At 35.0% G+C, this 18,597-nt stretch overlaps 1 long non-coding RNA gene across 1 annotated transcript; it reads right to left on the bottom strand.

Moving 5' to 3' along the window:
• Window positions 1-230: 230 nt before the first annotated feature.
• On the bottom strand, window positions 231-5,778 carry LOC105677296 (uncharacterized). Its single transcript, XR_010889418.1, has 2 exons — window positions 4,337-5,778; window positions 231-3,830 (listed from the first exon to the last, which is right to left on the bottom strand). It is a non-coding gene; the product is annotated as an uncharacterized lncRNA (long non-coding RNA).
• Window positions 5,779-18,597: the final 12,819 nt, after the last annotated feature.

The raw sequence follows: 18,597 nt of genomic DNA, 5'->3' as shown, positions 1-18,597 counted from the left end.
CGTATCGTGGATTCCGTAGTAAATATGGATCTAAAAAAGTTTCAAGCGAAACAATACTCAGAAGGTATGTTTTTGATACTTTTTACCCACGCTCCCTCTCCCTGGAATCGCGTCATCATTCCAATGTTGGTTAGGTGAAATTTTATTTTTATTTGTCGATATTTTTTGGCAGGATTATTCATAATTTTGGTATGGCACTTTGAACGATCGTAGACATGATTTACCTGGTCCATCTCGTACCGTTACAACGGACGAAACAATTGATGACGTTAGAAATTATTTTGACAAAAATCCAAACACCTCGATTAGGAAAGCTGCTCAGGTTTTGGATTTAAAGCGAGAAACTCTCCGAAAAATAATGAGGGACGTCATTAAATTGCATCCCTACAAAATCACTACACATCAATTGCTGACGGAGAAAGCGATGGAAAAACGAGTTTGTAAGGTGATAACCAATATGTTTGAAAGTGAGGAACTCGATGAAAAATAAATAATATTTACGGATGAAGCTCACTTTTGGTTAAACGGATATGTCAACAAACAAAATTATCGGTTTTGGGGACAGAAAAATCCAAACGTGTCTATTGCCGTTTCTCTTCATCCTCAAAAGGTTTCCGCGTGGGCTGCAATTTCTGTAAAAGGGGTCTACCTGCAATTTTTTGAAGGAACTGTGACTAGTCAAAGTTATAAAGAATTATTGGAGACTAAATTCTTTCCCCATGCAAAGAAACGCGGATTAGTAAAGAACTTCCATTTTATGCAGGATGGCGCGACCCCACATCGTACACGCGAAGTCTTTGAATCGATACATGAAGTGTATGGCAACAGAGTAATTGGATTAGGATACCCGAAATTTGCTCATGGAGGTCTAGAATGGCCTCCTTATTCACCTGATTTGAACCCGTGTGATTTTTTTCTTTGGGGTTACCTCAAAGACAAATGTTACGCCGTACAACCTCAAAACACCGCAGAGCTGATAAATAATATTAAAAAATGCACTCGCAGCATTCCTACACCTTTCCTCAAAACATAATACATTATCTATGTTAGATAATGTATTTCAAAGTTTTTGCAAACGATTGCAGTTCTGTGCTAATTCTAATGGACAACACTTTGAAAACATATACCATTAATTCATATGCGCAAGCAAAATTTTTCTTTTTTTTAATATTGTGTATTTCAATTGTTAAATTATTATATTTCTTTTCCATATATATGGTAATAAAATTGACAAGTTTTCTCTACAAAATGGCGTTTAATTCATTTTATTCGGCCTATTTGTTACAAAGTAATAACTATTTACTTTCAACACATTCCCATTGGTCACCCTGTACTTTGAATGTTTTAACAAAGTATGTCATTAATTCATTTGCATACGCGTTATTGCGCAAACAATCTTCTGGATGACACAAAATTCTTACAGCGGTATGTATAACGCAAAAATGTTTCAAATAAACTTTGTCTAAGTATTTATCTAAAATTATAGGTCCAAGATATAAAAGAAACAATCTGAATTCGGTTGCTTTCCATCGGTCTATTTCGTTTATACCACGCGTGTGACGAACAAACTCAATTGGTATATATTTATGTAATGTTAGTATATCTGTAGATAACGAATCTATAGCAATTGCACGTAACCGAGATATGTAATGTCCCTTGATCCATAAATGTATCATTCTTTTCATAACTCCCAGACATATGAGATGCATATAATCTAAAGGAAAATTGTTTACCATATCTACAGGTAAATTTTCGAAAGGCGAAATGGAAACATGATGATCCTCATTGTCTCGATTACGAAAATTGATATCAGTTTTTAATGGGGCATCTTCGTCTAAAAAGATCATTCTGTTATTTAAGTAATCACTTTCGCACCAACATTTTCCGCAACCAAAATATGCGTTATGGCCTTTTGTTGCAGTTACAAAGGATTTAGCGGGAGCATCGCAAATAACTGCTCTGATCGTAACAAGATATTTTTTATTTTTGAACAAAATACCTTCCGTATGTAGAATTCTATATTCCTCACAAAATTCTTGTAATAAATCTGTTGCATTTGTGGGTTTTTTATAGCCATGATAAGCCCCAATAAGAAAGATATCTTTTACACTAACATTACATATTTGACCAAGTATAGGCCATAATTGACTCTGTGAACTTTTGGCAAGAGGTAAGCCGTTAATATTTATATTAATTTCTATAACATCCACATTATTAATATTTGTGCAGTATTGCAATTTATCTTTCAGCGCTTTTTCCAAACCGTAATGGAAATAATGCCCATTTTCACACTCGCGAGTGATTGTTTTCTTTGGTGTTTTTAGAAGTGACCTAGCATCTCCGGGTAATTCATTACGACCATTTTCTTTTAATATATGCAATAAAGCCGTAAAAGATTTTTGAGTAATGTTATACTCAGTAGCCCATGTACACAACTTTTCATTTAAAGTTCTTTTTTCTTTACTTATGGTACTATCTATGATACAGTCTATATTTATATTTTCTACATGTAATACATTATCTACAACATCATCTTCTAAGTGGACCTCGTTTATTGCTTTATTTATTATATTAAGTGATCCTATTGTATTAAAAGTATCTTCATCCGTACATTCCGTATGAGTAGAATTTTTCATATGAAGAATATTTTGTTTACATGTAACAGACTTCATATGAAGCAATAAATGTCGATTTTGTTGTCTGCGAGATAAATCGCGAAATTTTTTTTGTTTTGGGCATTGTAATTTCCTTATATTTAGCTGTTAAAAAAATATTTTTTGTTCAAAAAAGTACAAAAGCAGAACCTACATTATAACCTACATTGTAACATAATCTACATTTTTATTGATTTTGCAGATATGGCTCAGCTACGAATATATTTGTTATCATATTTCTTTATTGTTTTACAAGATTCTCGGCATATTCGACGAGCTATCCCACGCTAAATCGTAAGAATGCAAAATCAAGCAACCGAGAGAAAACACGACTGTAAGATTCAGGATGATCGATAGTCCGGTATTAGAAAATAAAAGATCTTATTGAAAAACAATAAAGATATATTTAACAAAACAAATTAATTCACATGAGTTTTCTGTTAAAAGGTATGCTCACCTTTCTAATCAAATAATGCACGCTCGCACCGTTCACTTATCAATTATTCCGTTTTTTATCATTTGCGAATTCTCCGAACCGAACGCACACTTACGCGGTCGAAAGGATTCTCTTTTTCCGTGTTTGTCTCTCTGCTTGCTCAATTCAAACTGACTCCGAATCAACCGCTTCTTATTTATTTTGCTTTCTTTTATACTCTAGCTGGCCTTTTATGTTTTTGATGTACAGGTGGCCTACCGACTAGCTTACCATATATGTATTTACATATCTCTATTACCTATACTCTTACACGACCATTTTATATTGTGCACCGCGCGATTTCATTTTCGAGATTCTTAAAGTGTACAAAAATTTACTTGAAATAAATTTAATTGAAATATAAGAAAAAATAAGGAAAGGAAAAACGCCAAAAAAAAGACCAGGACATGACCCCGGTTTAGTCCATTCATGAACAACCAGCGTTGTCTTAAAAAGTCAATACTTAATAATTATAATGTATATTTTTTTTACAACATAACATTATTTTAAATATATATACATACCTTATTTCTGTGGAAAATTTCTTTCTTCTGACACAGATGGAAATATGCCGTATTATATTTGATCGCAGGAAACCATACAGACGTGCACATCCCATAAAGGCACAGAATCAAAAGAGCGTCCAGAAAAGATATGTTACTCACTTGTTCAAAGTTTTTATTCTTCCTTGTTAATGGGAGCTGTAATATAAAATGACTATTATTTCACAATTTTGTCCTTTTTAATAATAGCTTCAAATGTATAAAATAAATAAAAATTAAAAATGCATAAAATAAAGCAGTACGTTTTTCATGCAAACTTGCTCATCAAATGCGCTTGTGTGAGAATTTTCTCTATATTTACAGAAAAACAAAATGCGCTGAAAAATGTTTATTGAATATATATTTATATACTTAATATACTATATAATCAAAAAGGGTAATTATGCAGAATACCCGCTTCACCTCCGATTTTAATAAATGAGCACTCAATCGACGCGTTTTCACTTAAAACGAAAGAATCTGACAGAAAAAAGCCGCGGTCTGCCTCGCGAAGCGAGTTATCGCACGTTAAAGGTAGAGAGTTTAGAGATTAAGATACTTGTCATATCCACACGATGCAGCGCTATGTGAACATACTTTGGTAAATATTTTTTAAGTCTTTTTTTAATGTGATGTTTCAAAACTATGTGTGTGCCATAAATTACCTGATAACATTTCGGAAGAGAACCATGTTGAATGGTAAGTACGATCTGATCTCCTGGTTTAAGAGTTTCATCACAGCTTCTTGATGCGTATAACTACTTGACCCGTACTAAACTTTTCAATCTATCCCGAGTTTTCGGAATCATCTCGTCTGGACGATGAATTTCTTCACACTAAACTCACCGAATCCATCGTCCAGACGAGAATGTGCATGGCGATGGCGAGAATGCTGCAATGCAGTACTGCCAGAAACGAGCGGCAGCATCACACAAATAGAACCGAGAACCGATGACGTCACCCTATCCGTGTGAGCTCGACCCGGTCGACCAATGGAAGAGAACGCACGTCTCCCTTCCACCGAGCCAACGCAACAGACGATAAATGCTAAGAAGTAAGTGTTTCTAAGGCAAGTGGCTGGAATATGAAAAATCCCGTGTTCGAGATTTGCTTCTCGCAACTTTCTTTTCTTTTTTCCGCATTTGTTTCTAACAGTGTAAATTATCAAATAATCTTTTTTTTGCTCAAAAAATAATAGTTTATATTTATTAATAATATTCGCATATGTTAAAACTAACAATTTTTGAAATAATTCAGATTTGCTATTGTCAATAGAAAAATAAAGTTATTTTGCAATATTGCAACAAAGTGTAAATTTAACATATGCTATGTTCTTGCCACTCGCCTTATTCGTTTAGCCATGCTTGCTTTGACATTTATGTCTATTGACTCGAAAGATTTTACATACCTGTAAAACTTTTAATTATTTCTCAATTTACAATTAGTCACTCGCGTCCTGATATTTTTTCTCCCGTTCAATAATTTTCTATTCGTACATTCGGAGAATCCGAATAGTGAGATCAATAATATACTTAATTTTCGTACACTCTAGTATCTCAATCTGAGATCGGTGTACATTTTAACGTCTCAAATGTAGACGAACTATTTCTATATGAAAAATAATTAAAATTTTCACACCAACAATCTATGATATATGCTCCATATGCCATATTATATTTTATTCCATTTTTAACCATTTATTTTAAACTACTGCATATCAGCAAGAGTTACTGTACTATGGAGATTAATGGAGGAGACGGTAACATATATTATAAATGCAGTCAGATTTATTGTACTCTTGTTAGTATTGTTAAAATATTGTAAAAATAATGTATTATTTGTTTATTAGTAATTATAATAGTATTATTAATAGTGGTCTTCCGCACCACCTTCGAGGTTCCACTAATGGCGCGTTAGGTTATTTTAGTGGACCTTCGCCAGGAGCCCTATTATACCACATTTCATTATTCTTTCATTATTTCTTTTATACATATGTGATGTCATTTGCAGACATGTTAGTAATATTTTATTTATCTATAAATATGTGACGGGATAGAGAGTTAGCACGAGATAATTGATTTTATTTGAAATTTTATTTAATATATACACTCCAGGCCAAAAGTTTGGATACATTGCTTTAAGCAGCATTTAAATGTGCTTAAACGGAATTTTTTGCTTCTATAGTATTTTCTTTTATACTTATTGCGTTTATTATCCTATTAGGTATTTAGAAAATGCATATATGCCTAGGTCTAAATGTACCAGAGAGGTAAATTAATTAAATTTGAGTAGTGTGCATATTTATTTAAACACTTGAAAAAAGTTCTTCGTACGTACTCGAATTTCTGTAAGTAACTACTTGTGTTTATGTTTTGCTTGCGATAATATAATCACTTTGAAGTGCGTTGCGGACTTGTTTGTGTATGCTAAAACAGATAAACCTTAATAGTGAAAACGACAGCGAAGCTTTAACAAGTGTATTAATACTGGCTTTGTAAATTGATAATTTTATAGAAAACACTGCAAAATCTAAAGAAATTTCGATTGATAAGAGAAGTGCTATCGTAACTTTATACAAAGAAGGTCAGTCATATAGAATTATTGCAAAAAAATGAAAGTGTCGCTGAAGGGTGTCCAAACTACCATAGCGCGCTACAAGACATCCGATAGTCTGGTTGACCGTACTCGCTCAGGACGCCCAAAAGTAACCACTTCTCAAGAGGATCAGTATATGGTGGTTACAAGCAAGCGAAATAGACGATTAACAGCATCTGAAATCCGTGCAGAAGTGAACAGAAGCCGTGATAATGCGGTCTCTCTCACTACAGTAAAACGACGTTTGAGAAATGCAGGCCTCAAAGGCCGTGTGGCAGTCAAAAAACCTTTACTGCGTCCTATAAATAAAAAGAAACGTCTACAATGGGCCCAGCAGCATCGAAATTGGACATTGGAACAATGGAAAAATGTTCTATAGACTGATGAATCAAAGTTTGAACTTTTTGGCACCCGTAGGCGAATTTACGTGAGAAGAAGCAGTACAGAAAAAATGGCACCACAATGCATAATGCCCACAGTAAAACATGGGGGTGGTTTCATTATGGTGTGGGGATATTTTTCGGGACATGGCACTGGAGATCTTGTAAAAATTGAAGGTATTATGAAAAAGGAAGACTATAAACGGATTCTGCAGATACCCTCCGGTCTTAGAAAAATCGACCGAGGATTCATTCTGCAACAGGATAACGATCCAAAACATAGCTCACGTCTTTGTCGAGGGTTTGTTGAAGAAAAAGAAGCAAATGGCACTCTTTCGAACATGGTCTGGCCACCGCAATCACCAGATCTTAATCCTATCGAATTATTGTGGGAGGAGCTCGATAGAAAAGTCCGCCTGGTGTGTCCATCGTCAACTCCTAAATTTTGGCGGATGTTACAAGATTCCTGGACATCCCTGCCACAAGAAACACTAAATAAACTTGTCGCCAGAATGCCACGACTTGTAAATGCGGTTTTGAAAGCTAAGGGTTTTTTCGACGTTTAAGATTTATGTTTGAAAAAGTGTAAGATTTATGTTAAACTGTAAATATTTTTTCTTTTATTAATTTAGTTAATAATTTCAGATTATTTTGAATTTAATATAACAACTTTTTCTAATAAAATATTTTTTTATAATAATTTATCACATTTTTGTTAAGTGTATCCAAACTTTTGGCCTGGAGTGTATGTAGAATAAATCTTAATATAAAATTATCCCAATATGACTAGTCAATATATTATTACAATGTTATCACATAAATTAGATTAATAAAATTATTATTAATAATAATAATAAATCAATAATAAAAAATATATAATAAAAATATAAATAAAAAATAAAAATATAAGTATGTAGTATAATATAAGTTAAAAAATAATAAAAATATAAATAAAAAATAGAAAAAAGATATTAAAAAATAAAAGTTTGATTGTTAAAAAAAATAAAATTAATATTAATATTAAATTAATATATAAAATTATTTTTATATTTATTTAATATCTTCTTAATTTATATAATATTTTTTTATTATAATATGGCCTCTTCCGCCCTGGCCACCTCTCTGTCCCCACCCACCTCTGCCACCCCATCCACCTCTGCCATCTTATCCACCTCTGCCGCTCCATCCACCTCTGCCTCCCCATTCATTTCTTCCACCTCGCTGGTGATACCAGCGAGCGCGAGACTTTTCGCCTCCTCTTCTTTTTTCTAAAAAATAAGCACATTTACAGATAAGTACTATATTAAATAAAACAATCATGCATATAAATTAATCATTTAGTTACAAAAAATAAAAGAAAAAAATAATATATCACTTGATTGTTCCTCCGGCTGCTGCTGCTCTTGTTGGATATTTTCTGTTTTTATTTGTTTCTATGTTTGTATTTTGCTGCTGCTGCTGCTGCGTTGTTGCACCACGACTTATTAAAAAATGCAGCTGTTGCTGCATTTGTACTAATTTTTGTTGTTGATGCAACAAATGTTAATGTTTATTAAATTAGTAATACATTTATGAGTTTAAAAAAAATAAAAACTGTTATATATGTATAAGAGAGAAGAAAGAAACTAAAGATTAAACATTTTGCTAACAAAATAAATAACATGAAAAACGGTAGAAGAATTATGAGCTACAACTAAATAATATGTGTTAATCTTTCTTATATTTACAAAATTGTCTTTAAGAATATAAACAGTTGACTATTCGACCATTCTCATTATACATAAAATTAAAAGAATCAGCAATTTTAATATTCAAAATACATAAAATTAAAAGTTTTAATCTTTAAGCAAGATTTAATGTAAATTTTTTTAAAAAGCTATGCTACTTGAGAAACTTGCAACATAGAAACAATAGATTGAGATTAGCGATTATTGGAGTAACGTTATATTATAATAAAGATTCTCTACGTAGAATAGAGAAAATATTAGGAATAGGAATAAATATTAAATATTAGAAAAATCAAATTGGAATTATTTTACTTGAAATAAGATAACGAAATGTATTAATTATTCCTAATTCTTAACACATAATTCTAGTCATAATCTATCTAGTCATCACTCTTATGCCGTTTTTCATATTATTTAATTAAAAATTTTATTTTTAATTAATAAATAATAATAATCTATATCTCTTATAATGATTTTAATAATAATTTAATTTTCTACTTACGATCCATATTTCGCAATATTTTCCAAATCGACTTTTCCGTCAAGTGTATTACTGATAAGGAACCGAAGGAACTAGTCTGATCTCTGTTTGTACGCGACTTATAAACACAATTGAGGACGCGGATCAAAGAACTCGCTCTGCGCTCGAAATCGTGTAAAAGTATCGTCTAAACGTCTCGAAGCATGAAAATTTTGAAAGTCGCAAAATTAATTTTTTTTAAACATAGACTTGTAGAGAACGATGAAACGGAACTTTTTTCTATTTGCAGTTTTTTTGTTTGATGCTTATTTTTAATAATAAAAATAAAAAACTGAAAAATTTTTATTCCCAAATTCAATAAGATTTTAAGATATAAATCGTCATAATTTGGCTAAATTTTGTTGAAATTGTTTAAAATTTGGTATACGCATGCAGTATAGTCTAGTGATGCCTACAAAACAATAAAGAAGCTGAAAATCGCCTATTGTTTAATAATAATTAATTGCAAATTGAGGCCAATTGGTAACCACGTTTCTTTAGTTTCGCCGACAAAAAGTATCAAGGGAACTTGAAATTTGAAACAACTTCTAGTGAGACATTTGTTCCTCACTATTGAAGGAAGATTTCTGGAAATTTTCAAATCGATTCATTGCAAATTTGCGGAAATATGCATTTTATAAGAAAACATGCGACGCCGTCGATGATAGCTCCGTGAGCGCTGAGCACCATCAGGCAGCATACTCGCCGTTCGGCTTTCAGCGGCGTCGCATGTTTTCTTATAAAATGCATATTTCCGCAAATTTGCAATGAATCAATCTGAAAATTTCCAAAAATCTTCTTTCAATAGTGAGGAACAAATATCTTACTGGAAGTTGTTTCAAATTTCAAGTTCCCTCGATACTTTTTGTCGGCGAAACTAAAGAAACGTGGTTACCAATTGGCCTCAATTTGCAATTATTTATTATTAAACAATAGGCAATTTTCAGCTTCTTTATTGTTTTGTAGGCATCACTAGACTATACTGCATGCGTATACCAAATTTTAAACAATTTCAACAAAAGAGTTGATGGCAAATTTAGCCCATTTTTTGGACCTCGAATTTCGAACTTTTTTTCATGCCAAATAGTACTATTAGATGAAACATTAATCTCAGTAAAATTTCAAGATGAGCATAGGCACGATTCCGGAGATACAAGGGGGTGAAAGTAATGATTTCCAGTCAGGGTATATCGCATAAGGAAAAATACGTGGTTGAAGTTCATGTAATATTGAGGATATATTCTATCGAATGGATTCATTGTTTAGAGAATGAACGATCTACTATTCACCGCTATTTCATTTATGGAGGAGAGGGGGGGCGGGAGGCGTGTTTTATAAAGCACCCTGAAAGATAGAGTCTTGCTACATGACGCATTGACAAGTTCTCTCGCAGTTGAAATACTATACTATCACATGAAGTATATTCCAAGAATCTATCTACATACTATTCTAATGTATTCTATTCTATTCTTGCTTGTTTGTTTTCCATTTTTTTGTTTGTACGATACTTTAACTTGTGTCATATAAGCGCTCGGTCTATTTTTATATATATCTATGGTTTTTCGCTACTTTTCTCTTGTTTCATTTTAATTTTTTCTACATTCTCTTGTCTCTTCAGGTATATTTTTTCATATCTTGACGATCGTTGATTCTTCAATAAGACAATGCCTTTCACTAAATGTTTAGGCTGTAATGACCAAAAAAGATCGAAAAATGATAAGTTTTTTCCTATCGAAGACACATCAAATTCGTTGATGATGGTTAACAATTTGCGGAAAAATAATCCAAAGAAACGGAAATTAGAAGAATTGAATCACATTCTATTACAGAGAAAAATATGTAAAAACTGTTACGAATTTAGTAATCAGTCAAAAATCATCTTAAGATCCCAGATGGATGATGATCTAGATATACCTGATTTCTCGATTTATCGTCAAGGTATTAATTCTCATTCGCGATGCACTTTTGGCTGCGAAAACCCCTCGAAGTTGATCGCAATTCCCCGAATTATCCGTTGTAAACCACTCATGGATTATAAATTCTTGACCAAATATAATGCTCGTATGTGTAGCAATCATGTCGATAATTCTACATTTTGGCCACTTGTGAAGCAAATTATAAAAGAAGTAAGTGCTGAAGAACAAAAAACAGTCAGTGATCTTATGTTTATTTACTATCAAGAGCTGAAAGGGAAAAATGAAAAGATATTTGATGTGGATAATATCGACTCCATTGATAATACGGTCTTCAAAAATTGGTTTGCTCTCGATAAAGAACAATTTCAAACTGTATGCAGTTTTTCTGTAACATGTCAACCTAAGCATGTTGCTGTTTTACTTTGTAAAATGCAAACTTCTCTTTCTGATGAACAACTTTCATTCTTATTCGGTGTTTGTCGGAGAACTATTGAAAATCATATGAATTCAGCAAGAGAAGAATTCCATAAAAACTTCGTTCCACAATTCATCAATCGGAATGATCGCTCAGTATTCCTTGCTCATACGACACCAATGTCAAAAGTACTATTCGACATTCCCGACGATAAAGCCTGCATAGTATTCGATGCCACCTATCGCCTAGCACAAAAATCTGCGAATTATGCAGAACAAAAACATATGTGGAGTGAGCAGAAAAAAATGCTGCTGGTCAAACCTATGGTAGGTTGCTCTTCAGATGGTTTCATTTTATACGTTTTTAGACCATTTGACGCAACGCATAATGATGCGACAATATTACGGGATTGTTTCCAGAGATACGCGAACGACTTGCATACTATTCATGAGGGTGATACGATATTAGTTGATAGAGGTTTTCGTGATGTGCTGAATTTCCTAACTGAAGAGAAGAATTTGAAAGCTTATTGTCCAGGACTTGGCCAACTCAATACCGCAGAAGCAAATGCTTCAAGATGTGTAACCAAATGTCGCTGGGTGATAGAGCAAGTCTTTGGTTGCCTCAAGAAGAAATTCAAGATTTTCTCTTTGCCAGCACATAATAGAACTCTCAAACACGATCTCGACTCTCTCTATATCGCTTTTACGCTCTTGAATTTATTCCACAAACCAATTCTGAGTGATATTATGCATGAAGGCATAGTACAGACTGAAATCTCGACTTAACGTCCCTAATCGTTTGCAAATCATCGTCCAAGAATTCAATCTTCCTCAACTGAGAGCACCATTCTTTGGAGTCGAGTATACATCACTCAATAATAAAGAAAATAATCGACTCATTGGATTTCCTGAACTTTCAATGGATGATCTGTACTACTTGAGTCTCGGACCTTATCAAATACGCAATGCAATTTCATACTATGCAGAGCATCAAAAAGAAGGAATATTCTTGGTGCAGAAGTTTAATCCAAGACCGAAGCACCCGTCAGCAGCTTTGAACTATGAGAAGTATGGTATCTCAGTTGAAGAACCTACATTGATTAAAGCGCATATAAAATCTCGTTACCGTGGTGGTCAGTATCACTACATTTTTGTTTTGATAGATAAAGCAAAACTGGACGAGATTCTATTCATGAGAACTATTGTACTTATCAAAGTGGTGCTCGGACTGCAGGTTGTTGCAGTCATGTAATGACAATTATATGGTTCCTTGGATTTGCTCAATACTATGGGATACAAATACCCAATCCTGAAATATGCAATGTATCTATCACGATTCACAAAACAACCCTGCATAGTGAGAGACAAGGGGACTCACCTTAAAAAAGCACCCCAATCTGTGAGAGGCAAGGGGACTCATCTTAAAAAAGCACCCCAATCTGTGAGAGGCAAGGGGACTCACCTTAAGAAAGCACCCCAATCTGTGAGAGGCAAGGAGACTCACCTTAAAAAAGCACCCCAATCTGTGAGAGGCAAGGGGACTCACCTTAAGAAAGCACCTCAATCTGTGAGAGGCAAGGGGACTCACCTTAAGAAAGCACCCCAATCTGTGGGAGGCAAGGGGACTCACCTTAAAAAAGCACCCCAATCTGTGAGAGGCAAGGGGACTCACCTTAAAAAAGCACCCCAATCTGTGAGAGGCAAGGGGACTCACCTTAAGAAAGCACCCCAATCTGTGGGAGGCAAGGGGACTCACCTTAAAAAAGCACCCCAATCTGTGAGAGGCAAGGGGACTCACCTTAAAAAAGCACCCCAATCTGTAAGAGGCAAGAGGACTCTCAGCAGAAAAACATCTCGATCCGTGAAAGGCGGTGTCACGTGTCACTTCAACTCCATCTATTTCGCGGAATTTTCATGCTAGACGAAAACTAAGGTCATATTTCAATCCGGCATAAAAATTCATAAGAAATGGTATGTTTCACTTCGTTATATATATTTTATTCCTTGGTATGGATACTTAAAGAGTTTCGTGTACTTTCATGGATTATGAGAAATTATCACTTTCAACCCTTTATATCTCCGGAACCGCGCTTATGCTCATCTTAAAATTTCTCTGGGATTAATGTTCCATTATACAGTACTATTTGGCATAAAAAAAAGTTTGAAATTCGAGGTCCAAAAAATGGGCTAAAAAACAGGTCTTTTTGCCATCACTCTTTGGCCAAATTACGACGATTTATATTGTTGCGCCTACTTCGGTAGCGGTAGGCGCTGCGTAAAGATTCGGGATTCGCCGTGCTGGTCAAGGGGGCTTTGACTCGGAGAGTTTAGAATAATTATGCACTTCTGAATAGATAGAATAACTTTTATTCGATATCTTGTTATTACACTTGTCACCTCACTCACTCGGCGACCGTACTACTGCGATTACGCGTGTACGCGACGTGTCGTGCTTCGTCCGGAACTTTGCTGATAAAAACCCGCGGCGCCTTGTGTGCCGCCTTAATTTATACGGATCAGTATACGGAACACAATGACTTGAACTATATCGATCCATTGTGTTACCAAAATGCTGATCTGTTTAACCTACTTTAGACGCAAGTGACACTCGGGCTTCTAAGAACGAGTGCTCGCGTCAGCGCCTGATTGTTAAATAATTAAATAACTTTTGTCACAGAATTCTCGAGAAGTGACCTCGATTAATGGCCTTCTAAATGTTTATTATTGTTATTGCCTAATTAACCTATAATTATTACGTTGTGGTCTTTCGACACACAACATCCCTCCCCCGTTAAAAGAAGAAAACGGAAGTACGAAGTTTTCGTTTGTTTAGTGCAGTTGTCTCAGTAGTAACCTGAGTAGTGCATGTTATAATGATTTACAATTTTACGCATTCCGGGGTTGCGAAAGTTCTCGAGTTTCCCTTTTTCTTTTCGCTAAAACAATTACCATTCCAATTAATATGGTTAACACAATAACTACGATGGCTACAGAACTAGTGACCATAGGATAAATAAATGTTGGCTTTTTAAATTGCACAACATTACTTTCTTTTAATTCCTTATTAATTTCTTTTATTTCTCTTTCTAAGTCCATAAATTCCATAGGGCTCTGAATGATTTTCTTTAATTTTATTGGTCTGATTGCCTCCTCGGGCTTATTTATGATCGTCTCTTTTATTAGAGTTAAATTAAATTTCGGCAAAAAGGCTTGAATGCTAGTGTCGCTTGTTGACGTTAAAGTCCTGATGGTCATGTCCGTCGTAATTATTTTACAATTATTTACTAATGTAATTCTACCTGTGCGTTCGATTTTGATTCGCATATCCCTTTTATTTTTGCACTGTATAATTATTTCCTGTTTTTTATTAGTCGAATACAGCCACGAATTTTCTTTGCTTGTTAGAGCTATCCAAATCGTTTGGTTAGATTTAATATATCTAATGTCGCACGCATTTTCTTTCGCTAGTCCCGCGTATAACTGAACTTCACAGAGTGCTCTCGGATTTATACAGTATACTGGACTGTCTGGTTTACAAATATACTGATTTACGATTTTTACACACTTACTTAAATTTTCTACCGTCATGGTTACATAGGAGGGTAATTCCAGATTAACGGCAATTACATGTTCGTTTATTTCCGTAAAGGTAAATAGTTTACCATGGTTATGGACGGGTAGAGGAATTATCTTTATTAACTTATACTTAGGATAAGATACAAGTGGAAATCTTAATATAGTGTACACAGTGTCGTTCGCATAATACGCGTTAACAGTGGTCAATTTTTCTAGTAACGGCCATCCACTATTTTCGAGGGCAAAGGGGAAGTGCGTCCCTTGAAGCAAGTGTGGCGTTATCGCTCGCAATTCGCTAAAAATTTGCTCTACCGGAACTAACCTAGGGTGTATAATTCCGTGTGTAGCGTAAGACAAGTAGTCATATACGTTCTGTACGTCACGCTGTAAATCGGTTAACATTTTGTTAATAATAGTGCAATATTCGTTTATTTCTTCGCTTTTGATAATTAATAATGTGCCGTTGTAGATACGCTTATCTAGATCGTATAATCTTTCGTTATTCTGTTCGATAGTTTCTTCTAAATCACTGATATACGCTATTGTAGTATTTAATACTTTTAATTGGTTATGCGTTACGTGTGTAAGCGTCTTCTGGTTACTTTGTATTAGCATCAGTTGTTCGTTTATTTGTTTTTCATCGTCGGCGTCCATAGTGCCGAATAACGATTTAGCTAGCGAACCTATTCCGTTAATCAGTTCGCGCTTTCTATTTGATGAATCCTTATAAATACTGTTTAATCTGTCTATTAGTGCAGCTAATCTAACTTCATCTTTCTTTATTAACTCTAACAGATTCGCGAATTTGCTTTTCTCTGGACGAGTAGGATGTATCGTGTCCCGCGCGCTTTCGGCTTGCTCGACCCATTTTCTGATATGCTCATGACGCTGACCTAACGACGATATTTCGAGTTTGATCACTAGTTTCCAGAGTCTATAATGTTCAGGTCTCCAATCTCCTCGAAATATAACCCAGGCTCTTGCTGGAATCGGTCCAAGGTGACGGGTAGGTCTGTCTCAGGTTGCGTTGCAAGCGCTTCCCGGAGAATTAGATACCTGTTATCAGGTGGTTATAAAGTTACATTAGGTATGAATGAGCATTTTTACCGGTGGGTCGTTAGAGAGCGAGTGGCGCGTAGTTTAATACTGTTTCGACTCGCGAAGATGAACGAGACCTTCCTTGTCGAATCTGATTCGATTGCGAGAACGCGGCGTGTGTTTCACCTCCGTCTACCGCGGAAGCCTTTTCCGCTCCGCAAAGACCTGGTAGACGTGACGGCGAAGTTTGAGGGGGAGTTGCCCCCAAGTTTTCTCCGGGGGTTTTTCCGGTTTGGCATGCCGGTAGCGCACATGATAAAGTGCATGGAGAAACAAGGGGAGGCGGAGAGGTAGGTGTTTATTGTTCCATAAATAATTTTAAACGATTCGCATGAACGACCATGCTTTTCCTCCCCGCTTTTATGGTGTAATTCACGTCGGAATTTTGTTTAACTATTGTATGCGGCCCTCTCCATAAAGATTCTAATTTTTTAGAGCGTCCGCGACGCAGTGTTTTATCGTATAGCAATACCTTGTTGCCTGCTCTAAACGTGCTTACATTAGGCTTTTTGTCGTAGCATTCTTTTGACTTTGCTTTCTCCTCTTGCATGTTCGCTTTCGCTACCTGGTGTGCTGCACGCAATCTTTCTTTGAACTCGGATACGTAGTCATACGTATACGTTAATTTCGGAGGACATGTCAGGGCCGTAGGGAGCGTAACCTGATGTCCGTACAACAGTTCAAATGGCGTATAACCTGTCGCTGTATGTGGTGTAGTATTGTATGTGAACATCGCGTAGGGCAGCCATTCGTCCCAATCGGTCTGATCTCCGTTTATGTAGTGTCGCAAGTACTCTGCTAGTGTCCTGTACGATCTTTCGAGTGCGCCGTTACTTTCCGGATGGTACGCGCTTGTACGAATCTTCTCAATTTTTAACAGTTTGCAAGTGCTCTTAAACACTTCGCTCATAAAATTCGTTCCCTGGTCGGTGAGAATTTTATCAGGCACTCCGTATTCCAAAATTATTTTTGTAACGAATGCTTTCGCTACTGTACCAACTTCCTTATTTTCGATGGGCATTGCCTTGCTCAGTTTCGTGAAATGATCTTGGAATGTTAGTACGTATTTGTTTCCGGTTAGAGTTACGGTTAACGGTCCTACTATATCTAGTGCGCATTTTTCGAATGGCCTATCCGGAGTATCGGTAATAATCATTGGCGCTTTACTTCACCGTTTTAATTTATTCTTTTGGCAATGCTTGCATTTGGCAATGTATCGTTCTACGTCTTTTGTTAACTCTCTCCAATTGTGAGTTAAACGGATTTGATTTATGGTGCGTTGCACGCCTTGATGCCCGCCTATCGGTGCATCATGATACTCATATAATATTTGCTGTTTCTCTTCCTCCGTGTATTTTTTTTATCTCTTTTTCGCTATCTCTTTCTTCTTCCTCTTCGTCACTCTCTTTCTCCTTGTCGATTATATGTATATCGTGAGCGACGTTGCGACTTAGTGCGTCAGCATTTGTATTGTATTTTCCGGCTTTGTGTACGATTTCATAGTCGTACTCTTCCAATTTCAGTCTCCATCTAATTAGACGAGATCCTGGATCGGTCACGTTAAACAACCAAAGTAGCGGTTAATGGTCGGTGACAATTTTAAATTTGGTCCCGTATAGGTACGGTCGAAAATGTTTGACCGCCCACACAATCGCGAGCAATTTTTTTTCCGTCGTGTTATAATTTTGTTCTGCACGAGAAAGAATTCTGCTAACATAAGCTATTGGTCGGTCTTGTCCTATCACTCCTTGTGACAAGATACTTCCTATCGCGAAATCCGATGCGTCGGTAGTCAGTATAAATTCATCGTTGAAATTTGGATACTGCAAGACGGGAGCGGTAATTAGTTTCTCTTTTAGATTGTCAAAAGCTCCTTGCTGCTCTTGTGTCCACTCGAATTTTACTCCCTTTTTAATCAATTTCGTGAGTGGTTTGACTATTTTCGAAAAATTTTTGATAAATCATCTATAATAGCCCGCCAGTCCTATGAATGATTGCACATCCTTGACTCGTTTTGGCGTAGGGAAATTCTTTACTGCCTGGATCTTTCCAGGGTCAGGCATAATTCCGTGTTCGGTAATTATGTGTTCTAAATATGCCACTTCTTTTCTAAGAAATTCACACTTGTCCGGCTGTAATTTCAGACCTTTCAAAAAATCTTTTTCTCATAAAAAAAGCCTTTCAAAAAAATTTTTCTCATTAAAAAAAACCTTTCCAAAAAATTGTCTTCAGAAAAAGTTTTCCTCATAAAAAAACCTTTCAAAAACAGTTTTCCTCATTAAAAAAACCTTTTAAAAAAATTGTCTTTTCAAAAAAAGTTTTTCTCATAAAAAAACCTTTCAAAAAATAGTCTTTTTAAAAAAAGTTCTCATAAAAAAACCTTTTCAAAAAAATATTTCCTCATAAAAAACCTTTCCAAAAAATTGTACTTTTAAAAAAAGTTCTATATACTAAACAAATTAAAATTTGCTATATATTCTGTCTATAAAAGAGGTGATATCAGAAAATGACGCCAAGTTTAAATAAAACCTTTCAAAAAAAGTTGTATTTATATATATTTAACCAAGCATCGATAAAACTGTATTTAGTTATTTTTGCATCTTTATCTAGTTATTTAAAAATTATATTCATATCTACATTTAGTTTATTTTTTTTCAAGCAAAACATTTTAAAATAATTGCATCTATATCTAGTTAC

The sequence above is a fragment of the Linepithema humile genome, chromosome 3 (genome assembly GCF_040581485.1).
Source record: "Linepithema humile isolate Giens D197 chromosome 3, Lhum_UNIL_v1.0, whole genome shotgun sequence".
NCBI lineage: Eukaryota > Metazoa > Arthropoda > Insecta > Hymenoptera > Formicidae > Linepithema > Linepithema humile.
Note: the sequence above shows the minus strand (reverse complement) of the source record. Positions and strands in the feature narration are given on the sequence as shown.